Genomic DNA, 16,216 nt, shown 5'->3' with positions numbered 1-16,216 from the left:
GGACCCTTTGAATTGGCCCACAAAGTCACAGAGATGATGGATAGGCTAGAAAGAAGAGCCCTGCACAGATTGGTTCCATCACTGCAGCCTCGTGCTTTGAATCTAATACTTCTAAATAAGCTTTATCTTGTTAAAGACCATCCATTTAGCTGGGTGATGGCGGCTCATACCTTTAATCCCAGCACTTGGGAGACAGAGACAGGTAGGTCTCTGAGTTCTGAGTTCAAGGCTAGCCTGGTCTAGGCTACACAGAGAAACCCTGTCTCAGAAAGAAAGAAAGAAAGAAAGAAAGAAAGAAAGAAAGAAAGAAAGAAAGAAAGAAAGAAAGACAGACAGACAGACAGACAGACAGAAAGAAAGAAAGAAAGAAAGAAAGAAAGAAAGAAAGAAAGAAAGAAAGAAGCCGGGCGTGGTGGCGCACGCCTTTAATCCCAGCACTTGGGAGGCAGAGGCAGGCGGATTTCTGAGTTCGAGGCCAGCCTGGTCTACAAAGTGAGTTCCAGTACAGCCAGGGCTATACATACAGAGAAACCCTGTCTCGAAAAGCCAAAAAAAAAAAAAAAAAAAAAAAAAGAATTTAAAAAAAAAAAGAAAAAAAGAAAGAAGAAAGAAAGAAAAGAAAAGACAAAAGAAAAAAAGATTCTGTTAAAATGTCCAATAGGACAGTTTACCTAGCTTGCACAAGACTCTTGGTTCAGTCCTAGCACCACAATTATATAAACTGCTGTATTTGTTTTTTTAAAAATCCTCACTTGTCAGCACTTGGGAGGCAGAGGCAGGCAGATTTCTGAGTTCGAGGCTAGCCTGGTCTACAGAGTGAGTTCCAGGACAGCCTGGGTTACACAGAGAAACCCTGTCTCGAAAAAACAAAAAACAAACAAACAAAATCCTCACTTGTTATCATAGCATTGCTCTTGACTCAGAAGAAGTGTCTATAGGCCTTTCCTGTGTGCACTGTGCGCTATTTCTTCCTGCACAGGACACATCTGCTACCTAAAGCACACACTGAATCCTCTCCCTACAAATGCTGTGAGTCCTATGGAATTGCTAGCTGGGGCATTGCCTTAGATAACAATGTATGGTGCTGACAAAGGATCCACTCGACCGCTGTGCATCACGGGTAACTCATGTTTGCTTCTGACTCTCAGTGCGTTAGTATAGATGCATGTATCTCTCAAATGGATGATGTCATATTGTCAGCCTTGTAGGATGCTTGCAAAAACTAAAAGGAGGCTGAGGCAGGAGGCTTTTCATGGGTTCGAAGCCAGCCTAGTTAACATATAGTAAGACACTATATTACAAATAGATCAAGAGGGAACAAGGAGGGCTGGAGGACTGGCTATGTGGTTAAGAGTCAATGCTGCTCTTGCATAGGACCCCGGTTTGATTCCCAGCCCCGTGCCTGGTCACTCACAACTGTCTGTAGATCTAGCTCTAAGAGATTCAGTGTGTTTTTTCAGACTCCAAGGGTACCTGCTCTCACACTCTAATGCACACACCTACACACAAACACACACATATACACATATTTTTTTTTTCCTTTTTTAAGACAGGGCTTCTCCCTGTAGTCCTGGCTGTCCTGGAAATTGCTCTGGAGACCAGGCTGGCCTTGAACTCAGAGATATACCTGCCTCTGCCTCCCTGATGCTGGGATTAAATGCATGTGCCACCATTGCCTGGCTGATATAATTTTCTTACACACATACACACACACACACACACACACACACACACACACACACACAAAATTGGGGTTACAGATATACACAATACCGTGCCTGGCTTTTACATGCCTGGCTTTTACACGGATGCTGAAACCTGAATGAAGGTCACAGCAAACATGTTATCCACTGAACTGTTGCAGGATATTTGATCACACTGTGAACCCTGAAATTGTGCTATTTACTGAAAAACCCTGTTTCTAGTTGTGGTGTGGCTCAGCCCTTAGCACACACCTTTAATCCCAAACAATGAAGGTACAGTTAGTTTATAGAAGGAAGCATCCTTGTTTGAAAGTGTTGTCTAATTGAGTGACAGACAAAGTAAGGAATCAGAGAAAGATTTGACAAAATAGGACCCACCTATCTCACCTCAGGAGAGAGAAAAGGGAAGCTACCTGAGGGGCACTGCAGAGCAAGGAGAGGAAACAATTTTACCAGGACAGTTGTACAAAGGCAGGCTGCAGAGAGCACAAGCTAGACAACAGGTGAAGACAGAACGAGCCAAAGAATGAGAAGGAACCAGAAGCCTGGCAGTGGTGGCACATACCATCAATCCCAGCACTTGGGAGGCAGAGGCAGGCAGATTTCTGAGTTCGAGGCCAGCCTGGTCTACAAAGTGAGTTCCAGGATAGCCAGGGCAACACAGAGAAACCTTGTTTCGAAAACTAAAAAACTGAAAAAAAGAGAGAGAGAGAGAGAGAGAAGGAACCAGAAGATTAGAACAGATTGCCAAAAGTTAGTATGAGGCCAAGAGAGAGAAGCCAGATTGGATCAGCCAGTTTGGAGAGGAGTTCCAGCCAGAACAGCTGAGTTGAACAAGCCAGCTAGAGCTCAGAAAGGACAAAAATGGTGAGCTTATTCAGCAGTAAGTCTCAGGCTGAAAACATTCTAGGCCTAGATAAGATTGTAAGGAGGCTGGAAGTTTCCAGCGCTAGGCCTTAGTTAACAGACTGAGACAGTAAGCCTCAGAAACAACAATTACTACAGGAGAAAAAAAACTACTTTTTTTTAAAAAGTTAATATTTAAACCTGTGTTCACTCTTTTTTTAAAAAAAGATTTATTTATTATTATATCTAAGTACACTATAGCTGTCTTCAGACGCACCAGAAGAAGACATGAGATTTCATTACAGATGGTTGTGAGCCAAAATGTGGTTGCTGGGATTTGAACTCGGGACCTTGAGAAGAGCAGTCAGTGCTCTTACCAGCTGGGCCATCTCTCCAGTCCCTAAAAACTTTTACACTGAGCCAACACCCCAGGCTCTTGTGCCACTTTTTTGTTTGTTTGTTTTTCGAGACAGGGTTTCTCTGTGTAGCCCTGGCTGTCCTGGAACTCACTTTGTAGACCAGGCTGGCCTCCAACTCAGAAATCCGCCTGCCTCTGCCTCCCCAGTGCTGGGATTAAAGGTGTGAGCCACCACTGCCCGGCTTGTGCCACATTTTTAAGTGGACAACGAAAATGTTCAGTTTTAAATTTCTTTCATTATGAAAATGTTTATCTTAAAAAAGAAGAAGGAGAAGAAGAAGAAGGAGGAGGAGGAGGAGGAGGAGGAGGAGGAGGAAAAGAAGCAGCAGCAGCCATGTGTAGTTGGGCATGCCTAGCATTAAGGAGACAGAGGCATGGAGATCTCTGTCTGAGTTCAGGCCAGCCTGGTCAACAGAGCTGTTTGGGGGGGGGGGTTTCCTCTTAAATGCAAGTCATTGCTGGGTCAAGCCCCGCCCCCAGGTCCCCAAAAGTAAAATGTTGCCAAAGAAGTCCTAATATATTGTAAATATTCATTAAAAAAAATTTTTTTTGAGAGAGGGTCTTACTCCATAAGTCAAACTGGCCTAGAGCTCACTATATAGTCCAGACAGGTAACACTTTATGGCAATCCTCCAGTCTCAGTCTCCTGAGTGCTCATATGAATAGCTTTTATTTTCTCAAAAGAGTTTCCCATTTTTATTTGTTCAGCCTTGAGAGCAAATGTCTAGTGTGTGTGTATGGGGATGAGTGTGGGCGCTGTGACATGATAGGAAGTCAGGCACAACTTCGGGGGTCAGATCTTCCCTTGCCCCTTTATGGGTTCCTAGGTTGAACTTGAGTTTCCAGGCAAGAGCCTCTAACCATGAAGTCATCTCACCAGCCCTACTAATTATTTTTGGTTTTGAGATAAGTGAGCTACATTCCCCCCCCCAATTATTATATTTTTAATGACAGCACAATTAGAACTTCCTGGGTGGTGCAATGGAGAAACGGCTGGGCTAGGAGGCTCAAGTTCTCCTGCCTTTCCTTCCCCCTTTTCTTCCTCTCTCAATACCCACGCCCTTGTCCTTTCTGGGACAGAATCTCACTACCTTCCACTGTGTTGCCAGGAACTCACTATGTAGACCAAGCTGGTCTTGAGCTTATTCTGGAATTACAGATGCGAGCCACTGTACCTGGCTCTCAGGTTTTATTTCTGTAGTGTGTGCATGGAAGAGGGACGTTAGAAAGACCCACATATTATCAGAAACGGTTTTCTGAAGACGTGCTGAAGGAAGGAGAACAAAGAGGCTGAAGGCCTGATCGGTTTCCTCGGCCTGCCTGTGACAGGCACCCGCCCCCATCCCCCCATGGGCGAACATTAAGATGGAAACAAAAGAGGTGTGCTGTGATGGGAGAAAGCCTGTGGTCTCAGAAGGGTCCCCTTATTCCTGTCTCCGGGCTGGTTTAAGCCTCTGCCCCAGCACTGACTTTCTTACACTTAAAAAGGAGGACTTGGTGTTCTTGTGTGGAACACTGGTTCAGTTTCCAACACCCACATGGAGGCTCACAGCCATCCCCATTTGTAATTCTAGTTCCAGGGGACCCAGCAGACCCTCTTCTGTCCTCTTCAGGAACCAGGATCACGTGGTGCACAGACATACATCCAGACAAAACACTCAACACTTAAAATAAAAAGAAAATAAATCAGGCTTGGTGGCGCATGCCTTTAATCCCAGCACTTGGGAGGCAGAGGCAGTTGGGTTTCTGAGTTCGAGGCCAGCCTCGTCTACAAAGTGAGTTCCAGGACAGCCAGGGCTACACAGAAAAACCCTGTCTCGAAAAACCAAATAAATAAATAAATACAGTTTTGTGGTTGCTTGCTTCTCCAGCTGTCCTGGAACTTGCTCTATAGATGAGGCTGGCCTCGAACTCACAAAGATCCACTTGCTTCTTCCTCCTGAGTGCTGGGATTAAAGGCTCACCACACTGACCTAATAATTCCTGTTTTGTTTTGTTTTCTTAAAAGACTATTTAGAGCTGGGCAGATTTCTGAGTTCAAGGCCAGCCTGGTCTACAAAGTGAGTTCCAGGACAGCCAGAGCTATACAGAGAAACCCTGTCTCGAAAAAAAAAAAAAAAAAAAAAAAAAAGACTACTTATATTTGTTTTTAAAAAGATATATTTTTAATTGTGTCTGTGTCTGTGTGTGTGTGTGTGTGTGTCTGTGTGTGTGTCTGTGTGTGTGTGTGCAGGTGCCCACGGAAGCCAGTGTGCATTATATCTTCTGGAGCTGGAGCTACATATAGTTGTGAGCTGCCTGACCTATGTGAATAAAAAAATCCCAAAAGAGGCAGTGTCTGGCTGCAAAGAAAAGCCCCTGGGAGAAGTTTCTATGGCTGCAGCGACTAATAGCATGCTCAGAATTTCAGTACTGCGGAGAGATTGCAATGTTATAGGTTTAGAGGCTAGTTACTTTATTTTGGGCTAGCCTTAGCTTTCTGAAACATCCATTCATTGCCCCACTCTGATCCTGAACTAACAACTCATGATAATAAATAAAACCCCCTTAAAAGCTATTAATTAAGCTCAGTAGCAGTGATAGCCTACACCTTTAATCCCAGCACTTGGGAGGCAGAGGCAGGTGGGTTTCTGAGTTCAAGGCCAGCCTGGTCTACAAAGTGAATTCCAGGACAGCCAGGGCTACACAGAGAAACCCTGTCTGGAAAAACCAACCAACAGCAACAAAAAGAAGGAACCAGTGGATTAAATAGTGACAAAAGAAGGACAGGTAACCCTTGCCCCTAGGGAACAGAGGGAAGAATGTTGAGTATTCCCGGGAGGGAATCAGAGAGAGTTTAGCATCAGGCATGATACAGTGTGTATTACCAGCACTTAAGGGACTACCAGTTCCCTCACACACACACACACACACAAAATTAAAAAAAAAAAAAAGAAAAGAAAAGAAAAGAAAAAAACAAAAAAAGAAGGGAGAGAGAGAGAGAGAAATCTTTTTTTTAGTCAGTATCAAAAGAAGTCAGGAAGAATAAGAATAAGTAGAAAATTTTTGTTTTCCTGAGTTTAGATTCAGATGAGTGGGCAGATTGAACACAGCTATGTGGCAGCTTCAGACACAATAACCAGAAAAGAATTTAAAATTAAAAGTCTGAGGACAAAATGAACCTCTAGACAAAGACAACTCTGTTCACAGGGGGCTCAGCTTCTTCCCAGTAAGGTGCAGTCCCATTGTCCTCCTGTCAAAGGATGGATACTGAGCAGGCTTTACACCAGGTCTGCTCTGCTGGAACTGTCAGCAGGCACTGAGGCTCCACGGACAGGTGAGTTAGTGCTCCTTGCTCTCCCATACACTTGTTTGAGCAACCTCTCCCTGGACCAAATACATCAGTCACATGGTGGGATCACACAGGGTTGTGGGTCTAATGCTTTGTACAGAATACACCGGCTTGCTTCTTTTCAAAGACAAAACAGGGCTGGAGAAAAGGCTCAGTGGCTAAGAGTATTTGTTACTATTCCAGATGACCTGAGTTCAATTCCCATTACACACATCAGGCAGCTGCCTTCGGCCTCTTCAGGTACTCACACGCACTTAAACGCACACATATACACATGATTAGAAAACAAAACAAGGGGCTGGAGAGATGGCTCAGTGGTTAAGAGCACTGACTGCTCTTCTGAAGGTCCTGAATTCAAATCCCAGCAACCACATGGTGGCTCACAACCACCCTTAATGAGATCCGATGACCTCTTCCGGTGCATTAAGACAGCTACAGTGAACTTACATATAATAATTAATAAATCTTTAAGAAAAAAAATCATCTGGGTTTTGGTGGTGCATACCCTTAATGCCAGCACTGGGGAGGCAGAGGCAGGCAGATCTCTGTATTTCAATGCTAGCCTGGTCTACAAAGTGAGCTCCAGGATAGCCTGGGTGACACAGAGAAACCCTGTCTCAAAAAAACCAAAACCAACCAAACAAAAAGACTGTAGAGTAAGCAGTGGCAGTATTTCTAGTTTATCAGTGGACAGAGGTTAGTAAATTATCAGAGGGCTAGACAGTGTTAGCCCCAGAACTCAGATGGAAGCAGAGGAGAGATAGACCTCTGTGAATTTAAGGCTATGCCTGGTTCTAGGACATCAAAGGCTGCATAGAAAGATAGAAAGACCCTGTCTCAAAATACAATACAATACAATACAATACAATACAATACAATACAATACAATACAATACAATACAATACAATACAATACAGTACAATACAATACAATACAAAATTAAAAAGGATGCAATAGAGGTTGTGCTAAGGGCCTGGTGAATGAAGGAATTCTTACTTCATTTCCAACTGGAGATGGTCAGGAAAGTTGTTATGAGTCAAATGATGTGGGGAGTTGGAGTTTTTTTCAATCTTCTTGGGGTGTTGTGTGTACGCACTCTCTTTCTATATATGTGTGCATGCATTTATGCCTCTCTTTCTCTCTCTCTGTGATTGTGTCTGTATATGCATTCGTGTGTGTGTGTGTGTGTGTGTGTGTGTGAGTGAGTGTGTGTGTGTGTGTAGGTCAGAGATAAGTGGTAGTAGTAGTTCCTCAGATGCCCTCTGCCTTTTTTATTTATTCCGTGTATGTTTGTGTATGAATATTCACATATGTAGGTACATGTATGTGAAGGTCTGTTTCCAAGTCTAGCTAAACAGCTTTGCCCTGGAGACCCCCTGTCTTCTCCACAAAGCTAGGATTCCAGGAGTGTAGCAAAACCTAGATATTAGACATGGGTGCTGGAGATGGATTTTGGAACCTCATGCTTGAACAGCGATCCCCTTACCGATAATAGACCTGTTTCCCCAGTCCTGATTTTTGTGGTGTTTATTTGAAACAGGTTCTCATACAGCCTAGGCTGGTCTCTTTTTTTTTGGGGGGGGGGGGTTGAGACAGGGTTTCTTTGTATAGTCCTGGCTGTCCTGGAACTCACTTTGTAGACCAGGCTGTTCTCGAACTCAGAAATCTGCCTGCCTCTGCCTCCCTAGTGTTGGGATTAAAGGTGTGTGCCACCACACCCGGCCCAGGTTGGTCTTGAACTCCCTGTGTAGTTGAGAATGGCTTTGAACTCTCAATCCTCCCATCTGCATTCCAAGTCTGGGATTAGAGAAATGCATTACCATGCCTGATCTTGTTTTTATTTTTTAAAACACTGTCTCACTTTATAGGCCAAGTTGGCCTGAAACTCACTTTGTGACCCAGGCTGGCCAGGAAATTAAGGGTAATCCTTGAGTCTCAGTTAGGATTACATGTGTGAATCACCACCAAGGCCAAAATGTTATTGAAAAGATTAGATAAGATTAGATTAGTTTACTTTTTCTCCCTTCTTTCTTTCCAAAGTTATTGTAATATATATATACACACACACACACATATTGTATATAACATATATGTTTATATATGTGTGTGTATATATATATATACACACATATATTGTATATAACATATATATGTTTTTATATATGTGTGTATGTATATATATATGTATATGTATATATATATGTATATACACACAAACACACACACACTCAGGTTATATACTATATATGTATATATATATATATATATATATATATATATATATATATATTCTAAGATTGGCCTGAGCTGTATAGCTGAGGATGCTCTTGAACTTGGCAATATTCCTAAATGCTGTGATTACAGACATGTGCCATCATACCTGGCTTTATGTGGTGCTGGGGACCAAACCCAGGGCATGCGCACCGTAGACAGGCACTGCACCAACTGAGCAATCTCCTATATGTGCTCTTTCTTTCTTTCTTTCTTTCTTTCTTTCTTTCTTTCTTTCTTTCTTTCTTTCTTTCTTTCTTTCTTTCTTTCTTTCTTTCTTCCTTTCTTCCTTTCTTCCTTTCTTCCTTTCTTCCTTTCTTCCTTTCTTCCTTTCTTCCTTTCTTCCTTTCTTCCTTTCTTCCTTTCTTCCTTTCTTTCTTTTGTTTTTTTTTTGAGACAGGGTTTCTCTGTGTATCCCTGGCTGTCCTGGCACTCACTTTGTAGATCAGGCTGGCCTTGAACTCAGATATCCCCCCCTGCCTCTGCCTCCCAAGTGTTGGGATTAAAGGCGTGCACCACCACAGCCTGGCCTATATGCTTTTCTTATACTAAATTCCCAAGCATAGCAACTTACTTCAGATGCTCAAGCAGCCCCATGACTGATTACCAGCGCACAAGCTAGAGAGACCACTGTATCCTCAGACCCCTCCAGGCCTTAGGGAGCTTTACCCTGGAGAGTCGAATAATGCTGACTTGGCTTCTTTGAGTGTTTCTTCACCTTCTGACTTGTTGGCCACAGGCATGTCTTACTATATAATCAGGATTAGAATAAGTATTAGGTGCTATGGGTATATGGTGCTCTTAGAGAGGGCCCCTTGTCCTGGTTTGCAGGTCAGGGAAAGGTCTCAGTAGGAAGACACAAAGGATTGAGCGTAATTAATGCTAAAAACAGATCTGGCTGTGTTTAGTTTATAATTATTCTTTAAACTGCACTTACACGCTGGATGTCTATATATGATACATTACACAATTTAAAAATACAGGTCTAAAGCTGGGTGAGGTGGCACACGCCTGTAACCCCAGAGGTCAGCCAGGAGGCTGAGGCACAGGGATCAGGAGAGCAAGGTCAGCCTTGGTTACACAGTGAGATGGGTCTCAACAAAACACTTTTTGAAATAATGAAAATAAAAAATACAGCTAAAAATAAAAATACAAGAATATTCCCCAGTGGCAACCAGCAATGAGCCAGCACTCAGAAGGTGGCTTCTAAATACGATTCCTCTCTAATAACAGGAACCAGGAATTTTTGGAGAAATGACTGATTCTTATACTTGAGCAAGGAAAAATGAGAGAGAAACCCAGAGTATCCTATAGTGCATGAGAGCAAGGAGGAGCTTAAGAAGTGAAAGGATGCCTAATTAAAAAGTAAAACAAGCAACAACCCCCAAAATACCCCACCCAAACCCAAATCAACAACAAAAACCAGAACAAAAATAACCCTAAAAATCCCTTTAAAAAGCTGGAACAAAGCCAGGCGTGGTGATGCAGGCCTTTAATCCCAGCACTTGGGAGGCAGAGGCAGGTGGATTTCTGAGTTCAAGGCCAGCCTGGTCTACAGAGTGAGTTCCAGGACAGCCAGGGCTACAGAGAGAAATCCTGTTTCAAAAAACAAACAAAAACAAAAACAAAACAACAACAAAAAAAGAAAGCTGGAACAATTTGAACTATGGAATCAATGAGAGTATGGGCTGTAATCTAAACTGTAGAATACCTATGCATGAGTTTACACTGATATCAATAATTTGAATAACTAAATAAAGGGGAAAAATTAAATGTTTATATTCCTTCCAGGAAGCAGAACTTAAGGGCAGCCATTTTCTTTTTTCTTTTTCTTTTTTTTTTTTTTAAGATTTATTTATTTGTTATATGTAAGTACACTGTAGCTATCCTCAGATACTACAGAAGAGGGCATCAGATTTCGTTACAGATGGTTGTGAGCCACCATGTGGTTTGCTGGGATTTGAACTCGGGACCTTCGGAAGAGCAGGCGGTGCTCTTAACCACTGAACCATCTTGTCAGCCCCGGGCTGCCATTTTCTAACTCTAGGGGCAGGGTGGAGTTTGAGAATTAGAAGAACATGGTATGGAGCTGCCAGGCTCAGGGGCAAAGACCTGGGCTGTGGATCCAGCAATGGGGAGGTAGAGGCAAGAAGAACAGGAGTTCAAGGTCCTCCCTGCTACCTAGAGAGGTGGAGTCCAGCTTGTGGAACATAGACTCTGAAAAACAAAACCAAACCGGACCAAAAGAAAAAGGAGGAGGAGGAGGAAGAGGAGGAGGAGGAGGAGGAGGATCACTACCACCAAACCAAAACCAACAACAACTACCACCAATCAACCAAAACAACAACAACAACAACAACAACAACAACAAAGATGTGCTACCAAAAAGGACAACGGGCCAGGCGGTGGTGGCAAACACCTTTAATCCCAGCACTTGGGAGGCAGAGGCAGAGGCAGGAGGATTTCTGAGCTGGGGGCCAGCCTGGTCTACAAAGTAAGTTCCAGGATAGCCAAGGATACACAGAGAAACCTTGTCTCGAAAAACAAAACAAACCAACCAAACAACAACAACAACAAAAAAAAACCCAAAAAGGACAACGGATGAGAGGGAGCCAGAGGGAGAGACAAAGGGAGCACGTGTGGCTAGAGTAACCAGGATAGTGCCCAGAGCCCTGGCAAATATCACCACGTGATCAAGGTTAAACATCGCCTACGAGAGCGGTGAGCAACTAGTGCCCCTAATAAGATGTGAGGAGGAGAGTACTTCCTGCCATTCTCCCAGGGAGGCAGAGGCAAGAGGATTGCTTGGACCAGCAGATGCCAATATTGCTGGGATTGACTGGGATTGGTCATTCAAACACTTCAAAATTACTCGCTGCGAAGGGAGAGTGGGAAAGTAACAGACCTATAAGATTAAAGGCAATGGAAACCTATCATTCGGGTTGAAAGTAGCCTGCTTGGGAAATCTGCCGGCTAGTTCGCATTTCCCCACGTTTCTTAGACTTCATTTTAATGGTGTGTGTGTGTGTGTCATCGTGGTTGTTCTGAGACTTGAAACCATGGTTTCCAGCAAGGGAGCAATTAATTCATTTTGCCAAGAGCTACCTCTCCACCTGAGAGGTACCCCAGTTCTGGCTGCATAATTTTTATGTAATTACTTCAGTGAGATTGTACGGGTAGATGTAAGGGGGTCTAGAGCAAGTACCTGCCTAACTCAAACTGAAGGTTGGGTCTCCGGACTTTAACATGAGGGAAGCCACAGAAGTCTATGTAGCAAGGGTGTGGACAGATTACTCAGTGACTCAGCCAGTCACACAGTCGTAACTTCCCGATGTCTCCAGCTTGCTCCTCCCCCACCCAGCCCTTTCAGCTGACATAAATTGCGTCACAAGCACCCAGTAGGGCGCGGTCAAATTCCCCAGTAAATCTTTGTATTCCAGAGGCCTTGGGCAGGATCTGGGATTAGAAGTTAGCCTGGGCTGCATGGGAAGCTGGAGACCTATACCGAGACTCTGTCTCGAAAAGGCAAATCAAACCAGCGTGGTGGTGCATGCCTGACTCATGATCCCAGCAATCAGCAGGCTGAAGCTGGAAGAATCAACGCAAGTTCGAGGCCAGCCTGGGCTACACAGTGAGTTGAGGCCAATCTGGGCTACATAAGTGTAGCCTATCTCAAAACACACACACACACACACACACACACACACACACACACACACACACACACACACACACACACACAAATCAAACTCTAGAACTAAACAAAAAACCCCACCAAACTAAACAAGACAAGAGAGGTTCGCCTCGTGGCCCACCTCCCCAATCTCTTCCTCAGCCTGTTTCAGCCTTCTTTAGAAGCTCTTAGTAGCCACACCCACTAAAGGAGACTGGCGGGAGATTCCTAGGCTGGGAGTAGTTGGGCGGAGCCTTTTGTAAAACCTTGCAAAGCCTTGCTCACCCGTGGTCTCTAGCCCCTCCCACCCCAGTGAGAAGAAGCCAACCTATTGGCGGGGAAAGGAGATTCTGGAACAGAAGAGGAAGAGGGGTCTTCAAGAAGCAGGCAAGCTTTCGTGCCATCAAGAGAATTGCCAAGTTGTCTTCCACGGGACCGTCACGGAGTCACAAATATGTCCAGGTCAGAAGCCCGAGGGGTGGCGGGAATGGAGCGGGGTTTGAGATAGGAGATATGAGAAGAGAGGTGTTGGTGTGTAATTTCTAGTAATAGTAGTAGCGGAGTTCAATGATCAGATTGATTAGATCTCCTCATCGCTCACTAGAAGCAGTTTTCTGTGTCCATATCTTTTATCCCTTCGTGGAAAAGCAAATGGCTCATGTTACTAAACAACGCTTGGCGCCGGACCCTGTAGGTATAGCTTTGTTCTGTCCCCACAGCATCTCTGTGTTAATATTCTTGTTTTATTCATTCATTTGAGGTTGGTTTTGTTTTGGTCGTTCGAGGCAGGGTGTCTCTTTGTGACCATGGTTATCCTGGCACTCACTCTGTAGACCAGGCTGGCCTTGAACTCACAGGGACCACCCTGCCTGCCTCTGGAGTACTAGGGTGACAGGTAAGCACCGTCATGCATGCCTAGCTGGCTGGCTGGCTGTTGGTTTCAGACCCTGTGTCATGAGTCCTGCACATCTTCACTTCTTCCTGACCCTTCCCCAAATCCTGGAATTACTGGTATCTACATATAGATTCCTATTTGGGGGGCTTTAGACTCACCATCTACCATCTCTTGCTCTTGGATATTGTTGTTGTTGTTGTTGTTGTTGTTTTGAGACAGGTTTGTCTCTGTGTAGTTTTGGTTAGCCTGGAACTCAGGGAGATACTACTGGTTCTGCTGGGATTAAAAGCTTGCACTGCCACATCTGGCCTGTTTTGTTTGAGATTGTGTCTCACTACGTAGCCCTGGCTGGCTTAAACACAGGTTACACCTGCCTCTGCCATCACTCCTAGCTTGTTAATTCCTTTTTTTTTTTTTTTTTGATTTTTCGAGACAGGGTTTCTCTGTGTATCCCTGGCTGTCCTGGAACTCACTTTGTAGACCAGGCTGGCCTCTAACTCAGAAATCCGCCTGCCTCTGCCTCCCAAGTGCTGGGATTAAAGGCGTGTGCCACCACTGCCCGGCTAAATTTTATTTTATGTGTGTGAGAATTTTTACATGAATGTATCTTTGTACCACTGTGTGCCTGGTAACAGTGGAGACCAGAAGTGGGCATTGGATGTCCTGAAACTGGAGGTTTTTCAGCTACCATGTGAGTGCTGAGACTCAAACCCTGGCTCTCTGGAAGAGCAGCCACTGCTCTTAACCACTGAGCAATCTTTCTAGCCCCTAGACATTGTTTTAAATGCCAAAACCCCAGATTATTTGTTTGTTGTTATTTTTTGTTTTGTTTTGTATTGAGACAGGGTTTCTCTGTGCAGTCCTGGCTGTCCTGGAACTCACTCTGTAGACCAGGCTGGCCTGGGACTTAGAGGTCCCCCTGCTTCTTAAATCTTTGGATTAGAGGCCACCACCAAGAGCTCACTGAGTAGATCAGGTCTTGCTTGAACTTGCTGACATCACCCTGCCTCTACTCCATCATCACTGTTACATTTACAAACAAGTACCTGTTGTTTTAGTATGTGTGGATAAACAAACCTATGTTCAAGGTTTAAATATATTTATTTTTAGATCCCAAAAGGACATACACTTTGAATTTCACCTGCCATTTGCAAGTGGCTTCTAAATTTAGTGCTGGGATTAAAGGCATGTGCCACCACTGCCTGGCCATGACGGCGACTCTATGCGCATGCCTCTGCCTCCCAAATGTTGGGATTAAAGGTGTGCGCCTCCCAAGTGCCTGGCAATGGATTCTTTTTTTTTTTTTTAATTTATTTTATTTATATGAGTACATTGCAGCTGTCTTCAGACACACCAGAAGAGGGCATCAAAGGTGCTGGGATCTAAAGTGTGTGCCACCACCACCTGGCATATGGATTCCTTTAATCCAAGCACTTGAGAGGCAGAGGCAAGTGGATTTCTGAGTTCGAGGCCAGCCTGGTCTACAGAGTGAGTTCTAGGACAGCCAGGGGTACACAGAGAAACCCTGCCTCGGGAAAAACAAACAAACAAACAAACAAAGTTATTCTCATAAGATTGTTCTGGTTTAATTTGGTTCTCCACCTCTTATTTTTTAGCATTAGGGGTAAACTTTCAATGTGTAATCTATCGTTCTTGCTGATTTATTCTGAATATTTTTCATTGGCAAATTTTATTTAAACATGATGCTGATTTGTCCACTACTGCATTATTTTCAGGTGTTTTGTCAGTCTTGCCTGTATGAGCTACTTAAAATTTGATATCTCTACTAAGTTTTGCTAGATTTGGCTGCTTCCATTCATATGTTCCGTGACTGGGTATCTATCTGCTGGTTAGTGGTTATCGGTTTTGATGGCCATATCGCTATTCTATTGCACGTGCTCCATGGATTAGAGAGGACAGAGAGTTTTCTTTCGCTCTCCTAGTTGTTTACTTTCTAGCCAATAGAGCTGCACTGGTTTTGTTGTTCCTTCCTCAGTCTCGGCCACTCCATCCCCTGGTCTCTAGGCTGCTGCTTTCCCTTAGCTTGGGTTTCATCAGTGGTTGATGAACCATCAGTAAACCAGATGTGAACCAAATGTTGTGACCATTCTGTTGGTCCCACAGCTCCATAGATGCCTCTTGGGGGTTGGGGGGAGAGGTGAGAATTTTATGGATGGGGATTATAGACAATTGAGCTATTTCCTCAGTGAGGGAAGGGACAGACCCCTTTGGTATTATAGCTTGTCTTGAAGGAATTAAGCTTCACTCTAATGCCTTTTTTCCCCAAGGCTAAGCCTTTATAAAGAATGGACCCGACCCATCATTGTAAGGTTCACCCTCTAAGGTTCTTCATGCCTGGTAAAATGTCCAGATTTGAGTCTCAAAGAGAGTATTTATTCTCTGTATATGGAAAGCATTTGCAATAGAAGCCAACAGGCAAGTTCCAATGAACTCCTTTTTGCTTTATGAAGGGTTCCCAGTTGGCAATTAATCAATAAATATGATATCCATAGTTAGGACATCATCTGGTTCAAGATTGGTCAGGGTTGCATGCACAGAGATGAGCTTAAAGCTGCTCTTTGTTTCTGTCCCTACTGGAAATGAGCCGTCTCTCTGGTAACCCTGTAGAGGGATTTAAAAAAAAACAAATGTAAATATGATATGTGATTTCTCTAGTGTGCCAACCTATCAGTTAGAAGCTGTATCTGAGTTTTGTCCCTGAGGGGTGGGTGGGATCAAAGGTGTGTGCTACAGTCACCCTGCCCAAATATTTTATCTTTAGTTCCAAGTCATTCCAGTTTTTAGAGATTTAGAAAGCATAGTTTGAGGGGCTGGAGAGATGGCACAGTGGTTAAGAGCCACTGGTTGCTCTTCCAAAGGACCCAGGTTCAGTTCCCAGCACCCACGTGGCAGCTCACAACCCTTTGCAACCTCAGCTCTTGACCCGTTCACACCGATGCACATAAAATAAAATATTTTTAAAAATCATGTTTGAGCTGCAGGAACTCTTGTAATTTCCTTAAAACATTTTAAATTGGGGTTGGGGATTTAGCTCAGTGGTATAGCGCTTGCCTGGCA

The 16,216-nt window shown here is 43.9% G+C and overlaps 1 protein-coding gene across 1 annotated transcript in view; it reads left to right on the top strand.

Annotated features, from left to right (window-relative positions):
- Positions 1-12,021: 12,021 nt before the first annotated feature.
- Wdtc1 (WD and tetratricopeptide repeats 1) overlaps positions 12,022-16,216 on the top strand; it is a 61,004-nt gene continuing 56,809 nt past the window's right edge. Inside the window, exons 1-2 of the mRNA XM_006538744.4 lie at positions 12,022-12,201; positions 12,542-12,705. The gene's annotated coding sequence lies outside the window, so the exon portion shown is untranslated. The remainder of the gene's footprint in view (positions 12,202-12,541; positions 12,706-16,216) is intronic.

The sequence above is a fragment of the Mus musculus genome, chromosome 4 (genome assembly GCF_000001635.26).
Source record: "Mus musculus strain C57BL/6J chromosome 4, GRCm38.p6 C57BL/6J".
Lineage (NCBI taxonomy): Eukaryota > Metazoa > Chordata > Mammalia > Rodentia > Muridae > Mus > Mus musculus.
Note: the sequence above shows the minus strand (reverse complement) of the source record. Positions and strands in the feature narration are given on the sequence as shown.